Source organism: Sinocyclocheilus rhinocerous, unplaced genomic scaffold (genome assembly GCF_001515625.1).
Source record: "Sinocyclocheilus rhinocerous isolate Xijiao unplaced genomic scaffold, SAMN03320098_v1.1 scaffold3535, whole genome shotgun sequence".
Classification (NCBI taxonomy): domain Eukaryota; kingdom Metazoa; phylum Chordata; class Actinopteri; order Cypriniformes; family Cyprinidae; genus Sinocyclocheilus; species Sinocyclocheilus rhinocerous.
In genome coordinates this window covers 52,633-60,326 of record NW_015664057.1, presented here as the reverse complement: position 1 = coordinate 60,326, position 7,694 = coordinate 52,633, and the positions used below count along the sequence as shown (strand labels likewise).

General features: G+C 38.0%; 1 protein-coding gene across 50 annotated transcripts in view; it reads left to right on the top strand.

Moving 5' to 3' along the window:
* Positions 1 to 7,694, top strand: part of LOC107729603 (glycine-rich cell wall structural protein 2-like) — a 41,470-nt gene that overhangs the window by 5,011 nt on the left and 28,765 nt on the right. The gene's annotated exons all lie outside the window — the stretch shown is intronic.

The window sequence follows — 7,694 nt, the reverse complement described above, 5'->3', positions numbered from 1 at the left end:
GTAAAAAAAAAAGAAAAAAAAAAAAAAAAAAGAAGAAAAAAAAAAAAAAAAAAAAAAAAAAAAAAAAAAAAAAAAAAAAAAAAAAAAAAAAAAAAAAAAAAAAAAAAAAAAAAAAAAAAAAAAAAAAAAAAAAAAAAAAAAAAAAAAAAAAAAAAAAAAAAAAAAAAAAAAAAAAAAAACCTTGGAGAACCAGGGCAATCCAACCTCCCGTCCCAGAGCCAACAAACACCAATTCAAATTAATATATTTTTAATTTGAAAAGATAAACAGAAACCGTAATCTCAAAGGAAGTGTTAACAAACATATAGGGAACAAAGACTGCAGGGACCCGTTCTTCATAACTCGCTTAAATCTGAGATGGTTTGAAAGATGCCAGATCTTCTAATCGTTATAACTGATCTCTGGCTAATTTGGTTCTTCAAACGAATTTGCGTATTTGATTAAAATATCTGGAGTAAGTTGTCTAAGATTACTGCGTGTTCTCGTGTTCCCCGTAAAGGGCAGATGTATCGATACTCGAAACCACGATCAGCAATGCAGCGATTGGCTGGCGGCAAGACAGCAACGTAATGACGTCATATAATTAAATAAGACACCTGATGAAAAACTTGACAAATTTCTGGATCTTTATAAGGAAACAGCCAAGTGAACAAAACTACGTAAATTTTATAATAGATAAATGAAATGTACACTTTTTTTTTTTTTTTAAACATGATTCCCAATTATTTATATTCACAATTACTAGTATTTGTACAGGCTTTATATTTTTAGTTCAATGTTGTAGTTAGCAATTCATGTCATTTTATCTTTGAAGCAGATTTGTTATGTGACAGCATTAATGAAAGTTTCTTAAGGGTCAAGATCAAGTTATCTGCGTCTCCTGCGCTCCATCAAGCCACTCCCATAATATCTGTCAGCACGCAAATTAATGCACGACTCAGATTAACTGTATGTGTGTAAGACTCTAATACAGTTATAAAGTTATTATTTTATAACGAATAAATCTTTCAATGAGTAAAACTGTCTGTGTCTATAGTATTATAGTTTACCCAACATAATTTTTTCAAATTAATTTTTAAATAATTATTATTTTAAATTATTGTCCCCGGATTAGTAGGGTACTCTTGTAATAGAGTAGCAGTGGCTGGGATAGATTTTAAATATCAGTTCCACTTAAAGATGCAATCTAATCCTGTTTTCATGAAATAAGCGCGTAGTTACAATCCGTGCCGTTCAGCCTGAGCTCGGGCCAAACACACATTTGCTCATGTGACGAGGATGTTTATTAAGTGCATTAATTAAGCTTGGTTTACATAATAAATAATAGTTTAGCATTCAAATACATCGCAAATATGGACACATTTAATGGATTAATGCCGAATGAGAGGGGTAGGCTGCGCGAGAACGCCATTTGCTTTCAGTTTCGCATCGAATTAGCCTGATTCATTTTGGCTTGTTATGCAACTTATATTTTTCATTCTTGTTTTCTTCTGAAACCGTTCAAAATAGCCTATAGGCTAGATATTGTGTTTATTGTTTGTACATGATAATATTTCGCTTTATTTAGTTATTTATGAATGTAATAATGCAATTTTATATTATTTTTTTACCTAAACTACAACGTAACATTAATGTAGACCTACATACCGGTATCTAAATATGATTTCATATATTTTATGCTATATAGACCTACCACATTACCCTCCACTGGATGTAGAATGAGCAGCAATAAACTACATTTTGGCATTTTATAATACTTCTGTGGATATTTTGGTGAAAGTAACTCAAAAGTAGTGTAACGCATTACAATTCAGAGACAGTAATATTGTAATGTAACTAATTACTTTCGAAATATAGTAACTAGTAATATATAATGTATTACATTTTGGAAGTAACTTGACCAACACTGCTCCTTGGTGAGAAATTATGTTTATAGGCCAGAGTCCATGCCATAAGAGCTTGTTTATGAAATTTTGCAAGCTTAACCGGTATGTTTTCAACTGAATAACTGCACTTCAACAAAAATTCGAGGTCACCCAATTGCTTGAATAGATAGTTGTGAAATTAGTTCCAAATACTGTCTTTATTCTTTAAACAATGTAGTTAAAATAAATTGGCTTATTCAACATTTAGAGTATCATAACTCAACACCTCTAAACCACCATGATCTTTGGAAATGCATTAAAAAAAAAATCTCAGGTAATGTGGCTTGTTTCACCAGATAAAATCAATAAGCATTTTATCCAGTTGTTTGGTAACTTTAGGGGGAATATCCAATGATAATGATGCATAGACTGATCTAGAGATTCCTTCAGCTTTTGAAAGAAGTACCCGCCCCTGAATTGACAAATCTCTTTGTAACCACATGGTAAATCTCTTACTAGTTTTAGTAGTAATTGGATTGAAATTCAAATCATTGTGCAAATATAACATCTTTACATATGTCAGCAATCACACTAGGAAGCTGAGGTAAGTGATACGAATCAACCGGTTTACTGATATCGACAGATGTATACAGAGCAAGAGTCCAATGGTAAGTAAGATGGGTATGGAATGAGATCAAGGTTCTTATCTGTGCGGTGATACAGTCTCTGTATTGCAGGCAGTCCCAGGAGCGGTAGAGTAATGGAGCAGAAGGAACAGCGGGAATGGAGACGTTGGAGGATCGTCGAGGTAAGTATCCAGGTAGGGAGTCAGGTAAGCTTGACATAGCAAATGGTAGACCAGACAATAAGCTGAGGGATCTGTGCACTGATATAGGGAGCGTGATGAGCATGGACAGGTGTGTGCAATCCGTAGTCGGGTGAGTGTGATCTGGTGAGCGTTGGGGGCGGGGACTGTGATGGCTGAGGTGATTGTGGTGACTGATGTGACTGTGACTCCCTGACAGTACCCCCTCCTCCAGGGGCGGCTGAGCAAGGAAAGGATCTAGAATGTCGTCCCGGGCCACCCAGGATCTTTCCTCTGGACCGTACCCCTCCCAGTCCACGAGGTGCTCGAGCCGACCGTCCCGTCACTCAGCTTCTTGCAAGACAGGCGGAGACGTAGATCCCTCGTGGAGAGCCAGACTCTATCTCCTGGATGATAGACTGGTGCGTTGGAACGGCGAGAGTCTGCAAAGTCCTTGTGTCTCCTCACTGCCTGCTGGAGTTGGACGTGAGTTGCGTCCCAGACCCTCTCGCTCACCCGGAACCAGTGGTCCACAGCTGGAACTTCGGAGGGTTCCTCCATCCAGGGAAACAGGGGAGGCTGGTACTCGAGTATGCACTGGAACAGTGTGAATACTCTGGTGTTCTGCTTGAGGGAGTTCTGTGCATACTCGACCCACGGGAGGAACCGGCTCCAGCTGTGCTGATCTTCATGGCAGTTTGACCTGAGGTACCGTCCGAGCTCTTGGATATTTCGCTCAATCTGGCCGTTGGTCTGTGGGTGGTATCTTGACGACAGGCTGGCCGTGACCCCTAGGAGCTTGAAGAATGCCCTCCAGACATGGGAGATGAACTGAGGTCCCCTGTCAGAGACGATATCTTCTGGGATGCTGTAATATCTGAAGACATAGTGGAATAAACTTTCTGCTGTCTCCATGGCCGTAGGGAGACCCTTGAGAGGGATCAGACGGAATGCCTTGGAGAATCAATCAACGGCAACCAGAATACAGGTGTTACCTTCCGAGTTGAGAAGATTCGTGACAAAGTCAACACCAACGTGTGACCAGGGTCTCCGTGGGATATGCAAGGGAACCAGCTTTCCAAACGGGAGCTGCGTAGGGGTCTTGGATATGGCACAGACTGAGCAGCTGTGGACGTACTGGATGACATCCTGGGTCATACTGGGCCACCAGTAATGAGCCTGAAGGAGAAGTGGGTATGGTAGCTTGATAGTTTGAGAGTTCAGGGTCTGGTAATCAATGCAGGGCCTTAAGCCCCCATCAGTTCAGTTCAGTGGGTTTAGCCTACTACACCACATAAGTAATGAAGCTATTTCAAAAATAAGCATGTAATTGTAAACATATGAAATGAAATTTAGCAAGAAATGGAATACTGACACCATGAGATGTAAAATGTTTTACTCTGTTTAATTGTTTTATAGGTAGTGGTGCTCATGGAGAGCAGCACACGAATGTTTGGAGCAGACACACAGCGATAGTGTGGAAGATTTTTATTAATCAAAATATGAACTAATCAAGTATAATCAATGTGAATCTAGCCATTTATGTATCAAGTTATTCTACTATTATAATCATATATCTGCCTGTGTGTGAGGCCTGCATGAGAATGGAATGTGCAGACAGTGCAGGGGTACAGTATATGGTGGAGCTGCACACTCTATTTGGACATTAGACAAAATATATGATGAGACCTCCTTGGTGCAGACATTACAAAAATACAGTATATGGTAAAGTTGCACGTTCTGTTTTGACATTAGACAAAATATATGATTAGGCCTCCTCGTTTCACTTAAAATAAATTCTACATCCTAAAAGCAGGCTGGGGACACAGCCAAAAGAGGTAAAAGAGTTGATAAACAATAACCATATGTATGAAATGTATTGAACATGGACACGCCTTCGGGAAACACTGTATAAGAGAGAGTACAGACACAGACGCTATAGATTGTTCTGCAGAGCTTTCTCGGTTTTATTGTCTCTTGATAATAAAATCTCTTCTGGCATCAAAACCCCAAGACTTTAAGAATGATTCCTCACAGCATCAGCAGAAGCCACCACAAACTGGCATTGTCGGCAGGATTGGAAAGGAGCAGAGAGTGGAGGACCACTTTGGGCTGGCTTGACGAACAACACTAACAGTGGCCACTAAACAATAAGGTAGGCAGTGTTTTGCTTATATAATTAGTGTTGTTTGCCAGAGTCAGCCAGTGGTGGTATGGACACTCGAAAATGCTCCTCCAAATTTAAAGAACAAAAAGAGAGAAAAAAAAGAGGTTTTGATTCCATAAGAAATAATTGCATGCACTGATCTGTTTTACTATAATAGTAAATGAGGGCAGATTGTGCATGCAAAAATCTGTGTTTACTGCCAAAAGGGCCTTTATGGATGGCAGTAGATGTTAAGCAGATATACATTGCATGCAATGGTCTGTGTTTATTGTTGAGAGGGCCTTGACGGACATCAATAGACGTTAAGCAGATAAAGTAAAGGGAAGCGCGCAAAGTCCTACGGATAGGCAAAAATTCCTGCAGGGTACTGCTTTTTTACTGTGTTGAGGAAGTGTATCAGTGAAAGAGCGAGTAGAACTGACAGGTTACTCAGGAAGAGTATTGAGTAGTCTGTGTAAATGTATGTGTCTGTGTCTGTCTGAGTGTATTTGTGACTTGTGGTTGTATGAGAAAATAAACCCTATATCTGGTGGAGCAGGAGGTGTGTGCCCCTCCTGGACTGTCACTTGAGTGTGATCAGCTGGTGTTGCGCTGGAGAAGAGTGAATGAGTCTGTGAGCCCTAAACAATAAAGAGACTGGTATGAATGTTGTTTTAGAAAGAAAGTATTCCAAGATATGGACTTTGCAGATTATTGAAATAATAATAGATTAATTAAAATAAGATATACATTTATTATTTAATGACATGTCTTAACAAATGAATAAAAAGACTGCACATGCTTAAAACTTTATATCTGAAGACATCTAAAATTTGTATCTTGTTATCCCTGGGACACAGTATGAAAGTTAATCCACTACAGAGTTTCAGAGATTTAGACTTGAGTTAACTAAAAGATAACTTGAGTAGTGGAATGTTGAATGTAATAATAGATTAATTCAAATAAGATATACATTTATTATTTAATGACATGTCTTAACAAATGAATAAAAAGACTGCACATGCTTAAAACTTTATATCTGAAGACATCTAAAATTTGTATCTTGTTATCCCTGGGACACAGTATGAAAGTTAATCCACTACAGAGTTTCAGAGATTTAGACTTGAGTTAACTAAAAGATAACTTGAGTAGTGGAATGTTGAATGAGAGCAAGATTGGGTGACCAAGTTCATAGAAATTTTGATTCAAAAACTATTTTACAATAATAATGGAACTTGTTGATAAAATATTTAAATAAAAGGAATTTGTTTATGTTGGTTGGGAAAAATTGATTCACCATTACCAGATTATTCTGAATCATGTATGCAAATATAGAAGAAAAATTATGATTGAAGTCTTTAGTTTACCATACGCATGTCATGCTGTTGTAAAAGGAAGGATTCTTTTGTTTAATTGCAGTATATAATAAAGGTAGATTACTGCTGCTTTCTACAATTTGCAAAGGACCATTGAAAGAGATGGTTGAAAAGATAAAGTGCAGATTGCTCAGACACAATTTTGGTCAGAGTTTACAAAGGTTCAATTTGATTAATGCAGTCTCTGGGTGTTCAAATTTCAGATGACTTCTGGAACAGTGCTTTGGCAAAGGGAAGCAATGAACTCGAGTCTGTCTAACAAAGTGGTAAAGAAGCAAAGACACAGCTGCAGAGAGAAGAAGATGGACGTTCACCTCCCCTCCTGAAAGAGGAGTTTACACTTCAGCATGGAGAAAGGCTGACGTAATGCAGGAAAAGGTGAATCTTTCGCTTGAGACTTTTCCTGAGGGTGAAGAGAACATCCTGAAATGCAAAACTCTGGCAGAAGCAATCAAAAGCCAGACTGAGGAGAGGCAGAGAAACAACGGAGACCATACACCACAACATCAGGCCTTTGAGTGCCATCACAGACTGACGACCCAGTGCAACAGCCCAGGCTGATGATCTAACCAGAAGGACTTCCATCCCTTCCCTTTGCGTGCACAGGTGCTGCATATTTAATGATCACTATAGAGACTGCTTCAAATTTTGTTAATTATTTTATTAACTGTATTAATCTTGATTATTCACTGGTCTCACAGCAGTTCTTTTAATTCTGTGTTTTAACTAACATTCTCAATCTGCTTTTCAATAGGTACCAGTCCAGCCTTATGTCTTAAAGAAAAAGTCATTTTGACAGAAGTGAGTGCTTGACTCACCAATCAAATAAAAATGGAGCTGGATTTGGCATAGTGAGGGCTATTTCATTAACCAGCTAGGGGGAAATGCACAACTGAATGATTGACAACAATGCTGAACTCTTTGGGGGGGGAAAAAAGGGGGGGGAGACAAGATATGGCTGATAAAATAAAAATATTGGTCACTCCATTTTGTTTAATGGTAATTTTCTAGGGCTAGATTGAATAAAATAATTAAAAAAATTTACTCCAAAGATCCAAAATCATGAAATCACATATGCTCTCATCACTGGGGATAACAAGATGGAAATGTTGATGGCCATGGATCCTAGATTATGCAGAGATCTCCAATCCTCTTCTCAAAGTAGTTCATGAGCAATAACAAAAAGTATTTGACTAAAATTTAAATTAGACTAACAAGTGACAATTGAGAAATTATAATTGGCTCTCTCAAGTGCACAATGCCCAGGCCTGTTATTCTAAACCAATTAATCTATTAGATTTTGATGAAAGAAAAAAAAAGAGGTTTATACAGCGGTGTTAAACTAAACTTTATGGTGACTTATGTTGCCTGGTTGCATGGCATCTAGAAACTATGTGGAATGCTACCAGGTCTACGCTCAGTCGAATCTAACGAGAAGAAGAAGAAAAAGAAAAAAAATTAATGTTATCCTACTCAGAATCCGTGGCATTCACAACTAAAAT